This window comes from Pseudorasbora parva, chromosome 4 (genome assembly GCF_024679245.1).
Source record: "Pseudorasbora parva isolate DD20220531a chromosome 4, ASM2467924v1, whole genome shotgun sequence".
NCBI lineage: Eukaryota > Metazoa > Chordata > Actinopteri > Cypriniformes > Gobionidae > Pseudorasbora > Pseudorasbora parva.
Window position 1 is genome coordinate 21,229,901 of NC_090175.1, and position 22,898 is coordinate 21,252,798.

Genomic DNA, 22,898 nt, shown 5'->3' on the forward strand with positions numbered 1-22,898 from the left:
ACTGTTGAGGAAGAGTTTATCTCTGGATTTGATATTTGTTTTAGTCAGGGAAATCTTTGAAAGATATTCAGAGCTTTGTTTCCTTTGCCACCACGTACCTGGTAAACAGGTAAGCTATATTTCCATTAGCAAAACTGTTATCCCTCTGTTGTTTGTTAGTTATGCCTATCAAATAATTGCACCATTATTTTAATAATTTCCCCCCACTATTATTGTGGTATAATCAGATTAATTCAGATCCACCCTTCCCAAAATTATACACATCCTGTGATTGGTTGCTTTTACATGTCAATCAAGTGGCTCTTCTTATAATAAAGTGGATATTATAAGATATAAAATGCAAAATGGACCACATTTTGCTGTTTAGTCAAAGTTCTTTAACACTTAAATATCGAGACAACGCTTCAGCATTGGGCAGTTTGCCTAGAGACACGTTTTAAGTCGAACCGATTGGTCCTTACCCATAACTCTGGATTTTATGTCTGTGTTGTGCAGTGGGACAGTAATGGTTCCTGTTGCCCTGAGCAACAGCTAGCTCTTGGAATAGGAAATCGACACTGTAATATATTTATGCCTATGCGCCAACCTCTGATGTCCCCATGGCCGCCAAAATCCCTTTTACTCATCCTATCCTTGGATAAAAGGATGCCTTCTATCTCCTTTCAGTTTCAGGAATTGATAGTATTCTCAAATCATTATTACCATATTCTCTCAAATGTCACTGCCATTTTCTCATTGGTTGTAACCGTCAGCCTTCAGTCAACAACTAATGAGAAATGCGAGATGTGTTAGTATTTATTTGTTGCATGATTATCCAACACCGTTTCTTCGTTAGACTAATGTTTACTTAAAAATGTCAGCCAAGAGTGCTAGAATGCCTTTTGTTCTGGAAGGGTGATTGTGCTGGTGGTGGTCTCAGTTGTTGAAGAGGTCTCGAGTCTGTTAGCTTCTGAACTGTAAATTATTCTCATTAATGGTGACATCCTCAGCCCCTCCCAGGCACCCTCTCTCTCCTCCTTTCATTTTATCCATCTGTTCATTGGGTTCTGTAGCTCTTGCTCTGAGATTAGATATTCCTCCACCCCTTTTGCTCCTATTTTTTTTCTTCTCCTGCATCTCCTATGCCCCCACCCTCCTCTTCCCTCGTTCTCTCTCCTCAGAAGCAATAAAGGGGTAGATTTATGATGGTTGGTTCTTTTGCAGCCTGAGGAAAATGCAGCAGAAGAGCGAAATTAGGTAGAGAGAAAGAAAAAGAGAGAATGAGAGAAAAAGGTATACCATAAGTAAAAGATGGTATGAATTATGGAAAAGATGTTAAAGAAATCAAAGGCTAAACGAGAGGGATGTATTATGAAAGAGGTTGATGGGGAGTATGAAAGAGAAATTTCTACTTGTTCGTAATTTTTGTCTCCTAAATAAACTATTGATGTTAAACACTGCAGTCTTGCTTTTTCTCCGTTGAATTTGAATGGTAGCACAAAATATGTCTTGTTCTTTGTCTTGTAATATGTACAAGTATGAAGCTACTTGACTGAACTAAACAAAAAGCCTGGTTTTAATGCATTGAATGTAGTAGATATAATTGACAAACATTTGCTAATTCCACACATCATGTTTTCTCAACCACCTTAGACCAGCGAGACTGGTGAATTAATCGCTAATGCTAATTTTTGTTTTGCCTGAGGTCTGCATATCGGAATTACTCCTTTGCTTCCTTTTAGTGCAGCATTGTTTCCCGTTCTAATAGTTATTAGTGGTAAATGTTGTTACACATAAATTAGAACAATACCTGCAATGAAGTAGCTAGCTAAGTATTTATAATGTGTCAGCAAACCAAAAGGTTTTATCTTAGCTTAGCTAAGGCGCTACATTCAGACAATTTGCATGCAATGTTCATGCTTCTCACAATATGACATTTACACATTTCTGATGTCCCTTTTGTCCCATATGTGCAATGCTATACATGTATGCAGTTCTCTGCTATGCAAAATCAATAACAAATGATGAAATCCCAGCACAAGCTTTTTGTAAATTAGTAGCTCCACTGTTTGAAATGTATGAAACCAAAAGGTGGATTGTGTGTCCATATGTGTATATTTTTTATAATTAATTAAAGTAATTAATAGTGTTAAATTACAAAAAAATCTAGGAATAATAAGCTTTTCTACTAGTGCTCACTGAAAGAAAGAAAAGAAAACAAGAATGATGTAATAGTTTTCCATCTATTCTGTGTCAAATTAAGGGCTGCTTACTTTCAGAATACACTATATTATTTGCCTTGATACTCTGCAGACTCTCATCGCAAGTTTTTGATTGGGTAATGCATTTTGAATCTTATCGGATCTTTCATCTAGACAATAGAGTAGACAGGCCATCAGGTTATTGATTAAAGAGTGGTGGATGCTGTTGATGGACAGTCTAGGGATGGGGTGGAATCGCAATTAGCAATATTTATGGTTGCTTATGAAGGTAAAGACACTCAGTAAAAGCTTTCTCACAATAGCTTCCTTGAGCACACATTCATAGAGTTCAGAGCGCATCTAGTGGTTTGGTTTTCTTTTTCTCCTTTTCTTTCTTGCACAGGTGGCAAAATGGGCGAGTTTGCATAATCTTATTAGTGTGTGATTATGAAACTTTAGCACGGCTTTTTAAAGCTTGTTAGTCAGGCTTTGATTGTCACTCCATGCCATTTTGCATATCGCTGTGACGGCTGTAATTTATTTGTGGGTGATCAAAGGTAGAGGGGGGAAACTGTATGGTGTGCTAATGCCATTGTAGAGCTTGTGTGTGTGGACTAATAGATGTTTAGGGCTTTGGATATTAACAGGGGGTGTTGCTTAATGGCAGTCAGCCTTTCAGGTAGTGTGGTGTTACAATTTGATTTTTATGAATGGTACTTGGCTGAGCAAAACTTGCTGCCACAATGATAGTGTGTTGAGTTATTACTAGGATGTTTTAAGTGTTTTAATCTGTGTTGTATGTGGTGTGAGGGCTTTGCTAGGTGGTTGTTGAATGATTTCTTACTAGGTGGTTCATATAGTGTATATAGCTTGAATAGCATGCTGCAAGATACTTGTTTACTAGGTGGTTGCCAGGGTGTTGCTATGCTATTTACATAATGTTCTAGGCGTTCTAAGGTCTTTGCTAGGGTGTTGTTGGAGATTGCTTTGGCTTTGGTAGTTGGTTGCTAGGGTGATATGGATGGTTGTAATGGTTTTACTTTGAGATTAAAGGGGGGGGTGAAACACTCAGTTTCAGTCAATCTCATGTCAATCTTGAGTACCTATAGAGTAGTATTGCATCCTTCATATCTCCGAAAAGTCTTTAGTTTTATCATATTTATAAAAGAAATATGGGCTGTACCGAGTCTTTCCGGAAAAAAACGAGCGCCTGGAGGCGTATCGTGTGGGCGGAGCTAAAGAATGACGAATGTGCACAAAGCGGTGACGTCCTCAAGCGTGGAGAAACCCATCTCAGCTATCTCAGCTAATACCATAGGCTAATACAGATAATGATCCACAATCAAATCTGAGGCTGAAATAAATTGAACAGGAGAAACGGCAACATCAGGATGTCCGTCTCTGTGGTATGTACTGTATTTAGGGGCCTTTGTGTGTCTTTACGCGCAGTTTATGAGGACATGATTCGGTTTATGGACTATTGTATGTGACTAGACCTTAGAGGTAGCAAGCAAAACGGTTTTGCATGTCAGAGTCAGACTAGTGTTATACAGAACAACAATGGAGTAACCGTTAGCGCATTTGAATGACGAAGCACGCGATCGTATCGTTTACTGATGTTTACTCATGCGACGGTAGCCAAAAGCAGAGACATTTGAAGTTGATTTACTCACCGGCTGCTTCCAAAGCAGGACCGAACTTTATCGCTGGGACCGCTCCGTCAAAAACACACTTCTTTGGTATGATTTGGTGAAGTCCTGTGACAGCAGTGACCGTGGAAATCCACTTTGCAACGCGACTGAAGCGATGCCTTGAAGCTTCCCGTCATTTCTGCGTTCAAATCGGTTCAAATGCTGCGCTGCCTTCCCGGAATGCTGTGCTGAAGCGTTGAAGTCGCTCGACGTCACCCATAGGAATAAAGTGGAGCGCGGTGCGTCATAAGTGTTCACGGAAGACTGGATCTGCACCTGAGAGACTGTTTACAGCGTGCATTTCCTCTCTCTCCCTCTAGTTACGCGCGCGCACCCTACCGGGAGAAGAGCCCGTACAGCCCATACAAGGACCTTCCGATCTATTTAACGTCAAGTAGACCCATACTCGAAAAAAACTCGCCGAAACTTGTGAGAAACCGGAAGGAGTATTTTTAACACAGAAATACTCCATCAAACGTCCAACATTAGTTTTTGAAACTTTGTCTATGTTTAGGATGGGAATCCAAGTCTTTAAAGGTGTAAAAAGCTCAGTATGCATGAAACAGCATTTCACCCCCCCTTTAAGTTATTTCTGTGGTCTTTAGTGTATTTCTAGGATGTTGTAGGTGGTTGCTAGGTAGAGTAACAATTAATTGTTACTGTAATTCCAAGTTTGTGATCTGGATTTAAACACCCACTCAATCTTATTCTGAATGGCAATGATTCGGCTGTCTATTAAACCTTTGACAAGTACAATCACAGTAGAACATTCAAATCTGTGTTGGCACTGCCGCTAAACCAAAGAGAGCTGTTGTCCTGTATAGATATGAAACAGCTTCACAAAACTACTTTTACCACATATTATCATTATTTCACTGTTACAATAAATAAGATTATCACAGAAGCACTGGGATAAAGTACACTGAAAATAATGACTGTGGAATGGTAAAATCTTTTACATTAATTCATGTAATTTATACATTGTAAAATCAAGATTAAGTTGGAACTATGTATCTTATGTAAAATTTGCTCATGTATTAAATTAACTGAGAAGAAAGGAGTAAATTTTATAATATATTTACAAATACTATTTAATGTTTTATAGTCACAGCACATTCACCTAAAAATATTAAGTACATTTTAATCTGAAAAGCAAAGTGCATTTAAAGTTTTTTTTGTGTGTGTTTTTTTAGCAAAAAGATCCCACTTGTTCAGTGATGGCAGAGACGGTCATTTTGGGATGTTGCTTTTATGTGGCTGACTTATTCTCAATAAGTTTTGACTTTTAACTGAACGTGAGTTTTAATCACAATAACGGTAGCTAAAGCTACATAAGCTCTTATTGAGAATTAGAGTATTTTTATGTCACCATTATGGTGATCAGTGTTTTATTTTGTTGGGCAGTTTGATGACTTTTTAATGTTAGTGTTTCTCTCACTGCTGTATCTGGGTTTGCTTGGCAAGAAAAGCAGAGAAAACACGATCAGATGCTGTTGGCTGCTTGATGATCGGAATATGATCATTGTGTAGTGGCTTAATTCATCTTATATCTGAGTATGAGCAATATACTATTAACCTTGTTTTATTCTAGAAAAGATCCAGCACAGCTTTAACCAGAAAAGTTGAATACGTTTTATAACAGACTGTAAACTTAGCACTTTGAACTCCTGCAAGCTTTTCTCACACACAGAGATCAAAATTCAGCCTATGAATCTCAACAATGGTGACATCCTTAATGCCACAATGCATTCTGGGTGCATCATGCAAAACTCATCCATGGCTCCCAGAATGCATTGTGGCATTAAGCATGCATGTCACCTTTTAAAATTAAATTTACTTGATTACTTTTAATAAATACAAACTGCTAAGTTAAATATAATTAAGTAACAATAACTTAATGTCTTTGCAAAGGTTACATTTATAGTTAAGTACATTTTACTTGATACTGGCAAGTAATGTGTACTTGATATCACAGCAGTAAAATTTACTAAGAAAAATTGAGTGCAAATTGTTATTTACTTGTGTATTTTACATTAAAAATAAGTGGTTCTAGTAAATAAATATTACTTAGAAATAGCCCGAGTAAAGATTACAAGTACTTTCTGTGTGGAAAAAGTTGCCTAGATTTTTTAAGTAAATGTCACTCCAATTTTTTTTCAGTGTATATATTTCAGATATAAACACTGATGTTTATGGTAGTGATCATCATCAAAGTAGAGTAAATCACCTTTCAAGTTTCAAGTAACTTGATACTACGTATAAATATAGCATTACATCTTTACACCAGGTGGTGACTGTGACTGTTAAAAAATGTATGTCATTGAATGTTTATTAAACAGATTCATCCAGTAATGATGCAGTTGATGTATTTTAACAGTTTCAAACAAACAGCAAAACAATCCGATTTAAAAAAAAATAAACTGCAGCTATTAACATTTTGCCAGAACCTCTAGCAAATTATGTTATGTTGTTTAGTTTATTCATAATAATGGGAGAATCATATTTGCTATTTAAAACCCAAAACAATGATGACTCAATTTATCCTGAATTGTGCAGCTCTATTGCTAGTGGGATTGGCTATCGTTTGAATTGTAGTGATTTCGATTCCAGTTCTGAAAGCAATAGGAGCGAGCGCAAATGACAAAGAGAGCCAAAGGGACTTACGTAAGTTGATGAGTTGATTTATCCGGGTTTTAATAGGCTCTCGTTCTTAGAGATTTTTAGATTAGTGCTGAGAATCTGCGATTTCTGACCTGGATGGTTCGCTGGCTTCCATGTGTTTTCCGCCAACTGGCGACCTATGGTGTCGAAAAGCTATTGGGGAAACCGGTGGCATTCCGACATGGAATGTACATTTTAAAGTATAATAACTGGCTGTGGAAGTGTTTTTCAGAGAAACAAGTAGGTGAATTTAGAATGTTTTATACATCCATGCAAGGATATTATGGTATTTTTATTAGGGCTGTCAATCGATTAAAATAATAAATCACGATTAATCGCATGATTGTCATGAGTTAACTCGCGATTAATCGCAATTTAATCGCACATTTTTAGCAATTGTAAATGTATCTTAAATTAGGTTTAAATTAAGTTTTTAATACTCTAATCAACATGGGTATGGACAAATATGCATGATTTATGCAAATGTGCTTTTATTATTAGTGAAACCATACTTAATCAATAATAATCAATACAGCATGAAGACTAGACATATCAAAGGTCATAGATGTTTATCTAAGAAATTGTTCATGTCTCTTAAGCCTAAACTTAAAAATTAAGAGTAAGTAGTGATTTCTCTCATTTTAAGAATATAAAGGGAGTTTTTACACTGGCAGTTTAATTCAGAGCAGGGCACAGTTTGTATGAAAAATTGGTAATGTGTACCAGTGAGCGCACCAGAACCACACCATACCTGGAGGAGGTCCATATTCTATGAGTAGGAATATAGTGCGGCCCCTTTAAGAGATCCGCATTCCCTATTGAACTGTATTTTGCGCGTGCGCGCCGAACTGGGCCGCGATTCACGTGGACAGTGTGAAGAACACGGACGACTCGGGAGCGCGCTTGTTCAGGACAGTAACCTGTGCATTCGTTTTAGCCGATTGTAATGTATTTAGTTCAATAAAACACGTGTACTGTAAGCGGTGATGGTGTTAATGATTTAGCTCAGACATGAGCGAGAGTGAGCAGCAGTGCATCGCGTTCAGACTGCAGAAAATGTGCTCAGTGAAAAAACTCACTTTTCTTTCTGGAGTCTAATAAAAGTTAAACAGAAAATATGGCAGCTTATGTAGGCAATGCTGCACTTTTGGTTTAGAATATCAATGTTAATGTCAACGCTTTTCTTTCTCTATTAATGTTTGCTGCTGCATCTTTGCGTCTATGACTGCTCTCACTTTTCCAACTACGGGCTATGCCACAGATCAAGCAGAAAAATAACGTCAATAAATTTAGTGCCGTTAAAATGAATTTGCGTTAACACGTTATTAACGCGTTAACTTTGACAGCCCTAATTTTTATGCTTTCGTAAAGTGAAAAACTTCTTAAGTAACAATAACTTAATGTCTTTGCAAAGGTTACATTTATAGTTAAGTACATTTTACTTGATACTGGCAAGTAATGTGTACTTGATATCACAGCAGTAAAATTTACTAAGAAAAAGTTGAGGTCAAATTGTTATTTACTTGTGATTTCGATTCCAGCACCTTTAAGATAAAATACAAATATATTTTTACATAATTTTGTGCGTATTCGTCCGTTCAAGTGCAAGAAGACATTAAAGAGAACTCAATTCAGTATTCTTTCACATATTCATGCACTTGAATTATTTAAAGATACCCTGTTTTTTTAATGTTGTTTAAATGTCCATGTGGTGTCTCAAAAGCGACTTTAAAGACTTAAAAATCAACTCTGTGTCTTAAGTCACAAATTACCTTGTAACCTATCATGTCAACGTGCGGGTGGCTTTAGCATATTACTATTAGTATGCTGCGAATATCGATGTCGATAAGTGGAGTAAAAAATTTAGTGACAAGTTTTTTCAGTACACAACCCTAGTATACTTTGAGTCCCTTCTTCAATTCATGTCTAGTTTTTTTTTAGTTTTTTTTTAGCTCTTTTGTTTATTATACACCAGGAGAAAATTATACCTTAGAACACTTAGAAAGTAACAGCACACATCATCTCAGGTATCATCGGTTTTCTGAGCTAACATTTATGTTCGTAGCACAATTGCGTGTTGAATTATGTGCCAAATCATAGAACCTGGGTGTAGTGAGTTCTTTAAATCCTGAAACATATGGGAAATTATTGCTAATAGTGATTGACTTACTATCGTTCTTTTTTTCGACGGAGAACTGTGGTACTATGACATCTCTAGCTTATCTTTTAAGTTAAAAGGTAATTCAAATGACCAGCATATGCTGACACGTGCACCTTGAGTTTTTCCCGTATTACGTTTATCTTTCATGTGCCATGGAAGCGACGAGTCTTGTGGCATAAATCTCAAACAGTGGAAATTCAGAGAAATCATAAAGAGACCACCCTACTGCTCTTGTCCTCTCCCCCTCCCCCACCTCTCTTTATTCACAGGAAGGAGAGGTATTGCTTTCCTTCAAACCCCCCTCCCCTTCAGACACTCTCACACACACGCATGCACACATCAGGGATTGAACCGAGTCGCTCTCAGATCCTGCAGGAGTGAGGACGGGAGGAAAGAGCAGAGAGGAGCGGTGGGGGCTGAAGCACACCGCACTCGTTGTATCCTTGACAACACAGACACCAGACAAAACCACCACCGACCGTTGCTGTGCCGCCTAAACAAAGGCATTTGTGTGCTCTTGTGTGTGTCAACAAGGAAAGAGGGCAGATACAGCGACGAAGCATTGTTTTAGCAACTAGCTGTATAGAGGGCTTATAAACACACACACAAAATTCCCAGTTGTAGCTATATTTTCTCCACTTGACATCCCGTAATGATGTATGTTTGTCTATTGCGTATTCACCGGGGGCCTCTAGTCAACATCTCTGCACTGAACTATATTGACACAGCCTAGAATGAGCCACAGAAAGAGTGTCAGTATAGACACTATAGCTGCTGTTTTGGGGGCTAAAGCTAGTGGAATAAGCCGCGTGTCACTAATACTGCAATTGATAGAGTAAGGTTGAGCGATTCATTCAAGCTGATATTGTTAACAGGTCTGCCACTGACAACCGACAACATTTGGTTGATTTATACACATGGTTTCAATGGTGTGTGTGTGTGTGTGCTTGTTTTTGGTGAAATATCAGGATACAAATGTGTAAAATGATATGGATATGACATGGGTATTACAAGGAGAGAGTGAAATATGAGGACATTATATGTCCCCACTTTTCAAAAGGCTTATAAATCATACAGGATGAGTTTTTTTGAGAAAGTAAAAATGCAGAATGTTTCCTGTGATGGGTAGGTTTAGGGGTAGGGGCAGTGTAGGGGGATAGAAAATACGGTTTGTACCATATAAAAACCATTACGCCTATGGAATGTCCACACATTTCACATAAACAAACGCGTGTGTGTTATGCAGGTGGTTTACACATTGATTCACAGAGTCAAAAACCTGTAATGTTCATAGCTGTAACATTCTGAATGGTTTGTGTGGCACAGTATTTATTAGATGTATTCACACAGAACATAATGACACAGTGTGGTTTTGCAATGCTAAGTCAATTAGTGGGGTCAGCCAGTTTTATTGTATTATTAATTCATTGAATGTATGATTGGCATGTTTTTAAGATGTTGCTACACATTTTCGTACGAGCGCTCTGATGTGAAGCCCCATCCACATTAAGATCAAGTTTATGGGTGCACAGGAAGAACACGTGAAACGTGGCATCGTGCCCTAAAGCAATATCATATTATATGATTCACACTGCAACTACAGTGCCTAAAGAGACCACATCATTTCTGTAAGCTGTCCTACAGAGTGCTGCAATTTATAAGTGAGTACATCTCAAAAGCTGTCAAGAAATGTATGGATATTAAATAGTCCCCCTCAAAATCACAATTGTTTGATTTTTTTTTATTAATTCATTTATTGGTTCGTAATTGTATTCTTTAATACACCACCTTAATAAAGTCCCATTGCAAAAAACCTCTTGGTCCTAAAATCATCAACATGCTATTATTATTATTTATTTTTTTCTAAAACGAGGCCCAGTAATTAATAATTGACTCATGGCACCTGCTGTGAATGAGTCTTAAACTGCGGGTATGTGCTGGTTATATTGCACTGCAATACCTGCGTGCTGACTTTGTGTGTGTGAGCGCTGCCGCTGCTGCACTTCTCTTTGTCCGCGCGCTAACACTGACAGATGGAGAGACCACATGGATCATGGCAGGAGAGAGAGAGAGAGGGAGAGGGAGGAGATAGAGAGCAGAAACGACGGAAAGAGGATGGCGCTGGTGGTGGTGGGGGGGTTACTGCACAGGCCAGGAGGAGGTGTGTGTGTGTGTGTGCCGGGGCATATGCTGCCCAGGAAAAAAGCAGCCTGCAGTGGGTGTCTGCCCGCCCGCTCGTGTGTATTAGCGTTTGAATATCCGTTTTTTATTTTATTTTATTATTTAGCGTTGGAAGATGTACACTTACCTTGTATACTTGTGTTTGAGTGCTGTAGCTATAATAATGTGAAATATAAAACAGCCTGGTTAATAAGATTCACGTTCATGTGAGTTTGCGTATTAGTATGTGCTTGGATGACAGAGCTCTGTTTAGTATGCAGGGACCAGAATGCTGTTGCTGCCAGTGTGCTATGAAGCCAACACTGGCCTGTAGCACAGAATAAGAATGATGCCTCTCTCTCTCTCCCTCTTCCCCCTCCTCTCACTTCCTCCAGTGAGGATACCTCACCAATAAGAGAGGGAGTGAAACTTTGGCCGTCTCAGCCACTGTGTTGCCATAGATACCATGGCTCATAGCGCTTTACTTCCGAAATCAATGACAGACTCAAGATGGGAAAGGTGGGAGTTTTGTGTGTGAGCTTGCACATGTGTGTTTGTGAATGTGTGTATGGAAATGTTTGACACCTGTCAACATGCAAGGATTGTTATTAAGTCTTTAGGGTGTTCACTGCTGCTGTGAGATTGCAGTGGTTAGTAATTTTGAAGAACCCCACCTCAAAACATACACCCTCAACACACGCTAAGGTCGGCTCGATGTTTTGGCTTTACGGTACCAGCTCTGATACTTCTGCATTGACACAATTACTAAATAATACATTGAAAACAGAAGACAGTAGTTGTGTGTTGTGCAAACTGATAATTAAAATAAAATCTGTATACATACAGGCAGTTAAGACACATCTTTAAATCAAGCAGGGTCCCAGAATCTATTAATGCCATATAAAACTGCATGAGCAATTACGGTACATGAATTATAGTCATCTCAGCATGGTTTCAGTTGCATTTCCAAAATAAATTATCTGGAAATATTTTAAAACAAACCATATTGTGTCAGAATGTGACGACTATTAATTTCCTCGACACACATAAATATGAATACTTTCTTAAAAATCTTTCTCTTTCTTGCATACTTGGCATCTTTTGTGTTGTTATTTCTATCAGTAACTGTTGTAGCACAAATTGTACAGAAGCTGTCACTGGGACAGCACCCTTTAAAAAGATTCTAATACTGTTTAGGCACAAATATGCACTCTTAAGGTACAAAGGTACCTCCACAGTGATAGCTTTCATACCTTTTTTCTGAGAGTGAATTTCAGATGTGCTTCTGTTGTGATGTTAGGTTTTGAATTGGTTGTAAAGAAAGAAAGAAATGCTTCACGTTACTACACCTGCCTGAACTGCCAAACTGCACTGAATAGCAGAGCATTGTCATCTGGAAAAAAACATACTTTTGGTTTTTGGCATGCTATACCTATTGTGTAGCTTTTTTCTGCCAGTACTGTGCAGCCCATTCACACACACACACACACACACACACACACACACACACACACACACACACACACAAACACACACACACGTTTGTGTGTAGAGTGCTGCAGAGACATATTTTTTGTAGGCCAACCCGAATGTTAACATCACCCTAGTCTCAGTCACCGACGTCACACCCATGGACTGTTAGCTGAATGTCATGCATATGGCCAGCAAAATTGAAAATGCTTCAAGAGTTTCAAAGTCGTTATCTGGTTGGTTGGACTTTGTTTGGTTGGATTTCCAGGAGATGCGTGTGCTGCGTTCTTTAACGGTCAGCCCCCTTATGGAAGCAAGACGTGTTTACAACTGTGACAACAAAGAGTGCTTATCGGGATCCGAATGCTGGATTTTTAAAAGAAAAGTAAAGTTCATGGCGTAGACTCTTTAAAATACGTTATTCTAGGGACATCAACAATTGCCAGAAGTAAAAAGCCGAAGTTAAGATATAAATGAACTACACCACGCTGGCATGACTTCAGCATCACATTCACTAAGCTTCCGATGACTCTTTCGATCTTTATTTGAAATCTTTAATTTGGAAAGTTTTAATTAGAATAGTTTGCAAGAGAGCAATATATAATAAGAAGGCTATGAAAGAGAACTAGTGATTAGAAGAGAAAATGACCTGCTCGACCTCTGTAGTCCGATTTAGCCACTTCTTGGCAGGCACCTTTCTCAAGCAAAATCTTGTCGTATAAAAAAATCAAACAAAACAAGAACATATGTTGAGCTTATGTTTACCATAGACCTTATTTCAGGCATTTAACCCAAAAAATGGCGATTCATGACAATGGAATGGATTGAAACTTCATGGCGATGGAACTGGAAGTGTTAAAATTCTAACTTGTTTCTGGGTGTTCTGGACTCATTTATGCAGCGCTCTCCTTCTGAGCTAATTAGGTTTTTGATCACCTACACCGAAAACCCATAAACACATTTCTGCTTTTTGCCATTCCCTTCATCCATGCATGAACCGTTTTCCTTTAAGACTGCTCTCCCTAATGTTGGCCAAGCCACACACACTCACACAAGCAAGTTATATCAAAGAACAAGAGCTTAGAGACTATCCTCATTCCTCAGGATTTATCGCTTGTTTTCCCAGCGCAACTGAAGGAGAGAAACCGGAAGATAAAGAGTGAGGAACACCTGGGTCGCACACCCCCACGTACACAAAAAAAGAAAGACAGCTGCCTCTTTCCATATGGCAAAGTCATGGATATGACACCCAAATTGCACAGGCGCACACACACACAGTATCAACACAAGCTGCTTCGCTCTCTTCAGAAAGACCTTCACTATTTCACGCCTTAAACTGAAGTGAACCGCACTACGGCAGACTCGGTTCTGCGGAGTGACACGTTGAGTTCATTTTAATAGTAGAGCTTTAAAGGAGACGTTTTGTCGTCGTTGTGTCAGATTCCTCTGCTTCCATGTAGAAATATGTATTGTGGCATTATACATATGCCAGTCGAACAGTCGTGTCATTATTTTATATTTAGTGTAATAGCGGCACCTCATCCTGCCAACACAGGCTGTCTTATCTTTCGCAAGGAGCCTCCGAACTATCATATCCCGAAAGAAAGACGGAGGGAGGTTGGGTGAATTGTTTTTAAAAAAGGAGGCAGCTCTCAAAACGCTCACTGACAACTCGAGAGAGTGAGAAGGAAGGAGAGAGAGCGCGTTAAGGAGCTTTGAAAAGGATTAGGTGCAGAATTTAACTTTTTTGTAGCCAAAGATGCCTTCTCAGAGCAATTTGCCTTGAACGCTGAAACATGGTTAATCCCTTCTTAAAAGAGCATAATCCAACAACCCTGCTACCTGATCCACACTGCAGAGAGACTGAGAGCTGTGGCGCTTCACTCTACCTGAACCAACACACACTCCGGTGGAAGCCCCACACACTTTACAGTGAACTCAAACACTCGTTTACAAACTCCAACCTCCGACACAGAATGTTCTTACAGAGTTTTGGGTGCGTTAGACCTGCTGCTGAGAGAAAGTATGACAAGAAGAGCTAGTACACTCACACTAGCTAGAACACTAGTACACTCTTAAAAATAAAGGTTCTTAAATTGTTCTTTGGTCAAAGTCACTTTATTTATAGCACATTTACAACAACCCCTAGGCTGACCAGTGTTTTACAAAATAGCCAGATAAAACTCAAAGAAAAAAGTAGTATTTGGCTGGGTGTATAGTTCTATGAAGAACCTTTAATATCCAAAGAACCTTTATATTGGACAAAAGGTTCTTTGTAGTGCAGAACATTTCTTTAGACTATAAAATGGGTAGAAAAAAATGGTTCTTTAAAGAACCTTTCACAAAATGGTTCTTTGGGGAACCAAAAATGGTTCTAATATGCCATGGCATCACTTTGAAACCCCATTTTTGGTTCTTCCTGGCACCTTTATTTTTAAGGGTGTATAGTGGTACACTGTACACTATACCTCTAAAATGTCTCAGCTTTTGGGAGTGCTGGAGTCAAGAAAGTTAAAAATAGTCAAACATGTTATATTGGCAGTTATATGGCAGTGCTGTCTGTGAATCATTGACTGACTGGGCAGCTGCATTCTCTTGGTTTTGGATGTAGTCTGTTGACACACAGATCTAGTGTATTTCCGGGTTGAACTTAAAGTGTGTGTGTGTGTGACATTGATCTGTGTCTGTGATTTAAAACTCTGAACGTCTTTAGCATCACACAGCAAGAGCGCTGACAGATGAAATCTGTCAACACTGACAGCTAACGATGCTTAGAATTTGTTTGTTGTGTATTAACTGTCATGTGTACACATGTCTGTGTGTTTGGACAGGCACTTGTTGCTTTTATTTTTATGTACAACTGTTCTTATTGCAGTATTGAATGATATGCTATTTAAAGATTCAAGTTAATTGAGCACTTATCAAGGTTTTTTTTTTTTTTTTTTTTTTGCTTGAAAAAAATTGTTGATTGTCTTGATTAGATAAACAAAAGTGAAAGTTAAGGCATTTATAATGTTACAAAAATGTTCAATTCCAAATTCTTTTGGCGTTTATTTTCATCAAAGAATACTGACAGTACTATCATAGTTTCCACAAAAAAGCAGCACAAAGTTAAAGTGGTTTTATTTAAAGTTTTTTCTTGTTATGGCTTCAAATTCGCCTAGTGATGTCTGTAATCACTTTGATCATAACATTTTTTATTAAAGGGATAGTTCACCCAATAATGAAAATGTGCCCATGATTTACTCACCCTAAAGTCATCCTAGGTGTATATGACATTATTCTTTCAGACGAATCCAATCAGTTATATTAAAAAGTCCTGACTCTTCCAAGCTTTATAATGGCAATGAATGTTGTTCTGTTTTTGAAGTCAATAAAAGTGCATCTGTCCATCATATAACTCCTCCACACGGCTCTGGGGGGTTAATAAAGAAGGCCTTCTGAAGCGAAGCGATACGTTCATGTAATGAAAATATCCATATTTAAAACTTTTTAAAGTTAATTATCTAGCTTTCGGCCAGTCGCCTTTCGTATTCAATTTACGGAAAAAGTGTAGCGCCTCTCCCAGTTCATAATGCTTACGCTACGTCTGTCGAGTGTAACTGGTTTGCAGTGTCGTCAGATATGCTTACGCTACGTCTGTCGAGCGTAACTGGTTTGCAGTGTCGTCAGATGTGGCGGAAGCATTTTGCACTGCGAGAGGCGCTACACTTTTTCCGGACTTCAAAAACAGAGCCACAATCACAGCCATAATAAAGACTTTTTTAAATATAACTCAGATTATATTAGTCTGAAATAAGAATGTCATATACACCTAGGATGACTTGAGGGTGAGTAAATCATAGGCTAATTTTAAATTTTGGGTGAACTATCCCTTAAAAAGTGGAAGTTATGCAGCGCCAATCTGTCATAGTCAAGTCAGCTTTATTTATATAGCGCTTTTACAATGATGATTGTTCCAAAGCAGCTTCATGGTGTTAAACAGGAAAATATTGCAACAAAATTTGTTGCTCTGGAGAAAACGGTGATGTCATCAGCTCCTTTCAATTTATCATATAGTGACAATGTGGGCAAATCAGTGATATAGTTGATACAGTTCATTTAGTAATTCATTTTATTTGGATATTTAGTTGAAAACAGATCGAAGTTTTAGTGTCCCCAACTGAGCAAGCCAAGCCAAAGGCGACAGTGGCAAGGAACCAAAGCTCCACCAAGGCGTAAATAAACCTTGGCAGAAACCAGACTCAATCAGGGTGCCAGCTCAATACCTCTGGTCAATTAACAGAGTATGATTATGATTCTGGCAACCTTAAAGGTCAGAAATCATATTTGATTGGAGTATTTGAAAGTTTGAGGTATCACGAAAGAGAGAGGTTTATTGAGGATGACGCACCGATTAAACAAAAATAGGAATATTCGAAGGATCGGAGTCATCACGCTGCATTATAGCATTCTATGGAGAAAAAGATTGTGATAGGATGTTGCAAATTATAAGTGCTTTAGTTGCAAATGTATCAGCGTTGTTTTTACGGAAAGAGCGCATTTCAAACCATAGACTGTAAAAACTAGCACAGCCAAGTTCACGTGCGCATTCACATCCTTTTGTGCCGATGTAAGTTGCAATAGATATATATTAATCTAATATAGGATGTTTGGTTGAGTTTATTAATCCACTAGCTAAGCTCTGCAGGGTGCTGTTTATTCACAGTTCCAGCTCAAATACAATCCCCGATATTTGAGTTTTTAGATGTTTCTTTTTCAAAAACATTTTAAAATGTTTTGTCTTGCGTTCATGTATATCTAGTCAACAATTACTTTTTTAAGAGTCAACAAATATTTTCATATCTCCATGATGGCCATAGAGGCCCCTTTCATTTTTGTTTTGGTAGAAAGATAGATTTTTGTTGTTGTTGTTGTTGTTTTTACAGATGGAATAATTACACAGAAATTGTTGAATATATTTCTAACAGTTAAATAGTGGTTAAACTGAATTAAAAACAGTGCTTAATATTTTCCCACTATTTTTATGAGCAGATTGTGCACCCTGCATTGTTGGAACAGCAAATATCAGGAAATCTATCTGCATTCTTTACCGTGTCCTTTTTGTTTTTCTCTCTTTATATTTTCTGACTTTTCCTCTCTTTGTTGCTCTCATTCTTTCTTTCTTTTTGCAACCTGAGGAGCACCGCTCACTGTGTTTGCCACCCACTCTCCTCTGCCTGTGGACTCAGAGAGAGAGAGAGAGAGAGAGAGAGAGAGAGAGAGAGAGAGAGAGAGAGAGAGAGAGAGAGAGAGAGAGAGACCAAGGCCTGTGTGTTATTTGGGAGGAGTGGCTGCTTTAGCTCTCTCATTACAGGACACTGGGAATGCTGCAGCGACCAAACTCCAGCAGCCCTTTCACTCTCTGTTTGGACACAAAACAAATGCCTTTATACTCCTACACAAGTGTTTGAGCACTCCTCAGGAGTACACCCTGTACCCTGCCTTTTCACCTCTAGAAACCTGTGTTACATTCCAGGCCCTTGATGTGTTTCTATATTGATGCAACTGATGGCAAGCGCGTTGAGTGAAGCCAGCTAGTTCCCCTGACCCTCATTTGTTTTTTCCCGCCACCCTTTCCATCCCGTTACCATGGGTTACTCGATACTAATAGTGCTGGCATCGCTATTGTTAGGGCATTTTATCACATTTATGGACAGTTTGATGGAAACCAGCTTTCCTATCAGGCACTGCAGCAGTCACCTATCAGAGAGGACCCATTGTCCCCCTGGTGGTGATAAGGATTCTTCAAGCTGATGATGTGGAGTTTGGGGCTTTATCTGTTGGCCACACTGTGTTTGTCTAAACGAATGAGATGTAATGGAGGGAAGGGTTGGACTAACGCTGTGAGAGTGTATACTCAGTGTTAGCTTTTTCCTCCAGCACCTGTGTGGGCGTTTGGATCTTATTGTTTTGCGTAGGTACATTACGGAGTATCTGTCTGTTTTGTGACACGTTGACAAGACATGTTTTACGGTTTTAATTTGGCGTGACAGTTATGTTTGGCCACCCTGAAAGCAATAAATAACTGCATTATGCGAGGGTTATTAGATTCTTGTCTTAACAAATTGTGAATTTTCCGAATAGATGTAACCTAAATCAGGGATTTTCAACCTTTATTGACCTGGAAACACTAATAACCATAACTAACGTTATGACATGATATTAAAGGTGCAGTATGTAAATTTTAGCAGCATCTAGCAGTAAAGTTGTGAATTGCAGTAACATACCACTCACCCCTCCCTTTCGAAACACTTAGAGAAGCTACGGTGGCCGACACAGGACAAAAATTCTGTCGGCGGAGAGAGCATGAGAGTGACTAGCGTCATTTGTCCGTTTAGGGCTACTGTAGAAACATGGCGGCGCAAAATGACGAATTCAGTGTAAGGGGACCCACACTGTATGACGATAGAAATGGCTCATTATAAGGTATTAAAAAAATGAAGGGTACATTATGTAAGGTCTTTATGGGTGTGATGAGACTCTTATCTCACGATGATGATGAAAAACATGACTAGAACATTTGTTTGCAGGTGCATTTGAAACGTCTTAATGCCTCTTGTAGTGAATGTCATTTCAGTTCTACTTTCTGAGTCTGAATTTGCCAACATCTGCAGTAAAAGACAACAATACTCTAGCACTGTAAAAGGTTTTGCACAAACTCTGTGACTGGGTTTTCTTTTTTGATTGTCTCTTCAGACCTTAGAACTGTGCATGAGTTATTATCAACTTCTTCATCTTTTGACCTCCTAACTGAACTCCTTCTCAGGAGTGAAGAAGGAGTTCTCTTCTTCTACAAATTGATATAGATTAAGTGCGAACAATAAATGCAACCCTGATCAAAGTAGTCAATATTCTCAGTATTCAAAATGCAAATAGAGACCAATTTTTCTTCAAGCATTATACAGAGCTAAGAGATGGTTAACTGCACAGTTAACTTTCATATTGAGAGATATTCTCATAACTTTATATTTCACATGCAGCATAATTGTGAATGTTTGTGATGATACGTTTGTCCATTCACTTTTAAATGCATAATTATATTTAAACTGCAAATACATGAGGAGAGTCTCTGCATTAAAGACCCATGAATGGCTACTACATTTCTCTGGAAATGTAAATTGTACATTAAATTGAATGTGTAGGATTTTGACTGTGGCGATGATTGACAGTTTAAATGGTGAATGGATGCACGCAACTAAGCAACAGAGTCCGTTAAAGGAAGTGTATGTAAGATTGTGGCCAAAACTGGTACTGCAATCCCTATCCCCTCTCCCCTCCCCCTGACTCGAAGCTGCCTGATAGGCTGCAGGATCTAGCAGGAACGGTTGTAGCTGCAGCTGTGGTAACTAGAGCAGATCTGGCAAACCGGATGCCCAAATTGATTGGTAGATTGGTGGAGGGTGGAGCTTCAGGCCAAAACACAACATGTCAACATCAGTTAAGAGCTGCAAAAACAACTTTTAAATGACAATATCCTGGCCGGACTACTGTTGTCAGTGATAGAAGTATTTGAAATTAGCATGATTTCTTAATGTCTAGTGACATATTAGGGCCATTTTATGATTAATTGAAATACATTTCTTCCAACAGTTCCTTTAAAGATGATGAAGTAGTATGTCCCAAAGCTTGCATAGCTTACTCTTCTGCTACACACTCAAAAGTATGTAATTTTTCTTCACAAAAAGAATACATACTTTTAGGTTGGTGAATTGGGAAGCAGTTAGTTATCCTAACTTCACCCTCACACTCCATCATGACAATATGACGCTGACACGAGAAATCCCGTCACGTTTTAATCTCGCGAGATCTCGTGGCACGAGATCTAGTCACACCCCGACTTCATACTCCTCTGAAAACATAGTTATTATATTCCATTTATGTCAGTAGATCCTCACACTGTAAAAAGTTTTTGTTGGTTTAACTTTAAAAAGTAAGTAACCTGGTTGCCTTAAAATTTTGAGTTCATTGAAATTACAAATTTGAGTTGATACAATGAAGGGAATTTGTTTAATAAATAGAAATTTTTAGAGTGCATAAATATTACAGACTCCACCTTTAAGCTTAACAGATCATGTTAATTTTAGATCATTAAAAAAAATGTATTGGAAGAAAATTCACCACAGAGCCCTTGCAGTACATTCACCTACTCCTAGGGGTCAATTGAAATTATGAATTCCTAAAGGTGCATTAAAAGGTTAAATATAAGATCTGTTGACAGCATATGTGGCATGTTAGCGATTCAAATTTTACTTGTTCAAATTGTAAAAAGAATCGAAAGTTTGTCTGCAACTTGCACTTACAATGGGAGCCAAGCACGCAGTTGTATTGAAGAAATTGAGGAAAAAGTCATGCTGTGGTCTTGTTGTTCTTTTCTAGGTGCATGTGCTTCTTTCTGTGGGGTTTAATCACAGCTGGTGTTCAGTGTACAAGTGTCGAAGTAGCTTCCGCCCAAAGTATTTAGGTATTGCAGTGCTGCAAGCAATTATTTTGGAATACCACACATAAAATGTCTCTCATCCTGACAGATAAATGGCACAAAAAAATCATAAACACCCTCTGCCTGTCAGTCATTCTGCATATTCGATTTGCAGACATCGGGCTGGCTGACGTGTCTTGAGAAGGGTTTTGGTGTTTGATTTAAGGGTTGGGAGTTTTCTAATTCACTATCTATATCTGGCCTAAAACTGACTTGCAGCCCCTGATGAAGAACCAGAAGTATGAATAAGATCACAGGAGAAGTGTCAGCTGGGTTCTGGAAGTAAAGGTCCCATTTATTTTCACCATTGAGAAATGCATCTTTAACCATAGCATATAAATATTTAAAAACAGACCTAAATGAGAATCGATATTAAAAATAGCATGTGCTTCTATAGAAAAGAAAAGTGTGAAATCAGATTCACTTGGGAAAAAAATGCTTAGTTGAATTCCAAATGAAGAACTACACTATAATGTAGTCGATTGTGTAGTGCTATTTTAATATAAATACATGTATATTATAGCTTTGGCCAGACTGCTTTCTGTATTCAACTTAAGAAAAAAGCTTAACATGACGTACGACGTGCCACTTAAGTGTTTTGAGCTGTGAGATGTTAGACTTTCTTCATAAGTTGAATATGTATTCGCTTCAGAAGGACTTTATTAACCCCCCGGAGCTGTATGGATTGCTTTTATAATGAATGGATGCACTTTTTTTGAGCTTCACATTTTGGGCCATCCATTCACTGCTATTATAATGCTTATATAATTACAGTTGTATTCATCTGCAAAAAAGAATGTCATATGCACCTCGGTTGGCTTGAGGGTGAATAAATGATGGATTTTTGGGTCAACTATCCCTTTAAAAACACAGATTAATACACATTATACACCTTTTTAACTCCAAAAACATATTCTGGCATTATTACCTTTCAACTTAATGTTATTATTTCCATTGAGAAAATTAATGGGACTTTTTTCCCCCAAAACCAAGGCTACTACAAAAAGTGAGCGTTTGTTGTGTGTCTGTGCATGTGGCTTTTTCTGCCTGGCTGTAGTATGCAGTCATATAATATCATTATTTCCCTAGCTGCCTGACTTTCACCTGCACACACACACACACACACACACACACACACACACATACACACACGCTCTCACCTCCTAGCCAGTGGAGCTCAACGAAGCCAGAGATAATTCACTTTGCACACTAACTTTCAATTTGGTTCCTGCTCCCTCCATCTCCCTCCTGCGAAACGCGCTGCTCTGCCTATCACAGACCCCGCTGCTTCAAGGCAGAATTGAATCATTCACTTACTGTGTTTGTGTGTATGCACTGCTCAACATCATGGCATGTTATGGCAAAGCTTCAGCACCCTGGCCTAGTTACCAAAGATGAGAGCAATCCTCACGCGCACCCCATTTCCCCCCTCCTTACCACTATTTTTCTTTCTCTTCCCCCCTTGTTCACTTTTCTTTCTCTCAACATGAATTGGCTTTTCTCTGATAGATAAATGACTCCATTATGCCCAATTGAATCAATTCATTAGCGGTAATGGATCGTTTCTGCCTATTTCCATTCAAACGGAGGGAGTGAGAGAAGAGAATATTGCAGGTAGATTCTGTGTAGGAGACGGAGGGTTGAGAAGGGAGATCTGCGACGGTTTATTTTTCTTCTGTGCCTTGGGTGTGTTGTGTTCAGATGAAAAATAGAACATATCAATACTGAGAAAAAATAAGGATTCGCTTTTCTTACTGTCTTAGGAGTGTTTCCTCCTCTCTCTTTTTTCTTTCTTTCAGTAATTTATATCCGAATTTTTTTAAGCATTCAGTGCCAAGGACTCCGAATAAGATGATCACTTTTTGAAGGACCACTTTATTCAAACATGAGTGCTATACAGTTTTATCTACACCAGGGGTACCCAATTCTTTTCCTGGAGATCTACTTACCTGGAGAGTTCAGATCCAACCTTGGTCCAACACACCTCATATCATGTGCTCATGAAGATCTTAATTATTAAATTCAGTTGTGTTTGATCATGGTTGGAGCTGAACTTG

At 38.5% G+C, this 22,898-nt stretch overlaps 1 protein-coding gene across 1 annotated transcript in view; it reads left to right on the forward strand.

Moving 5' to 3' along the window:
• maml3 (mastermind-like transcriptional coactivator 3) overlaps positions 1-22,898 on the forward strand; it is a 143,310-nt gene that overhangs the window by 87,011 nt on the left and 33,401 nt on the right. The gene's annotated exons all lie outside the window — the stretch shown is intronic.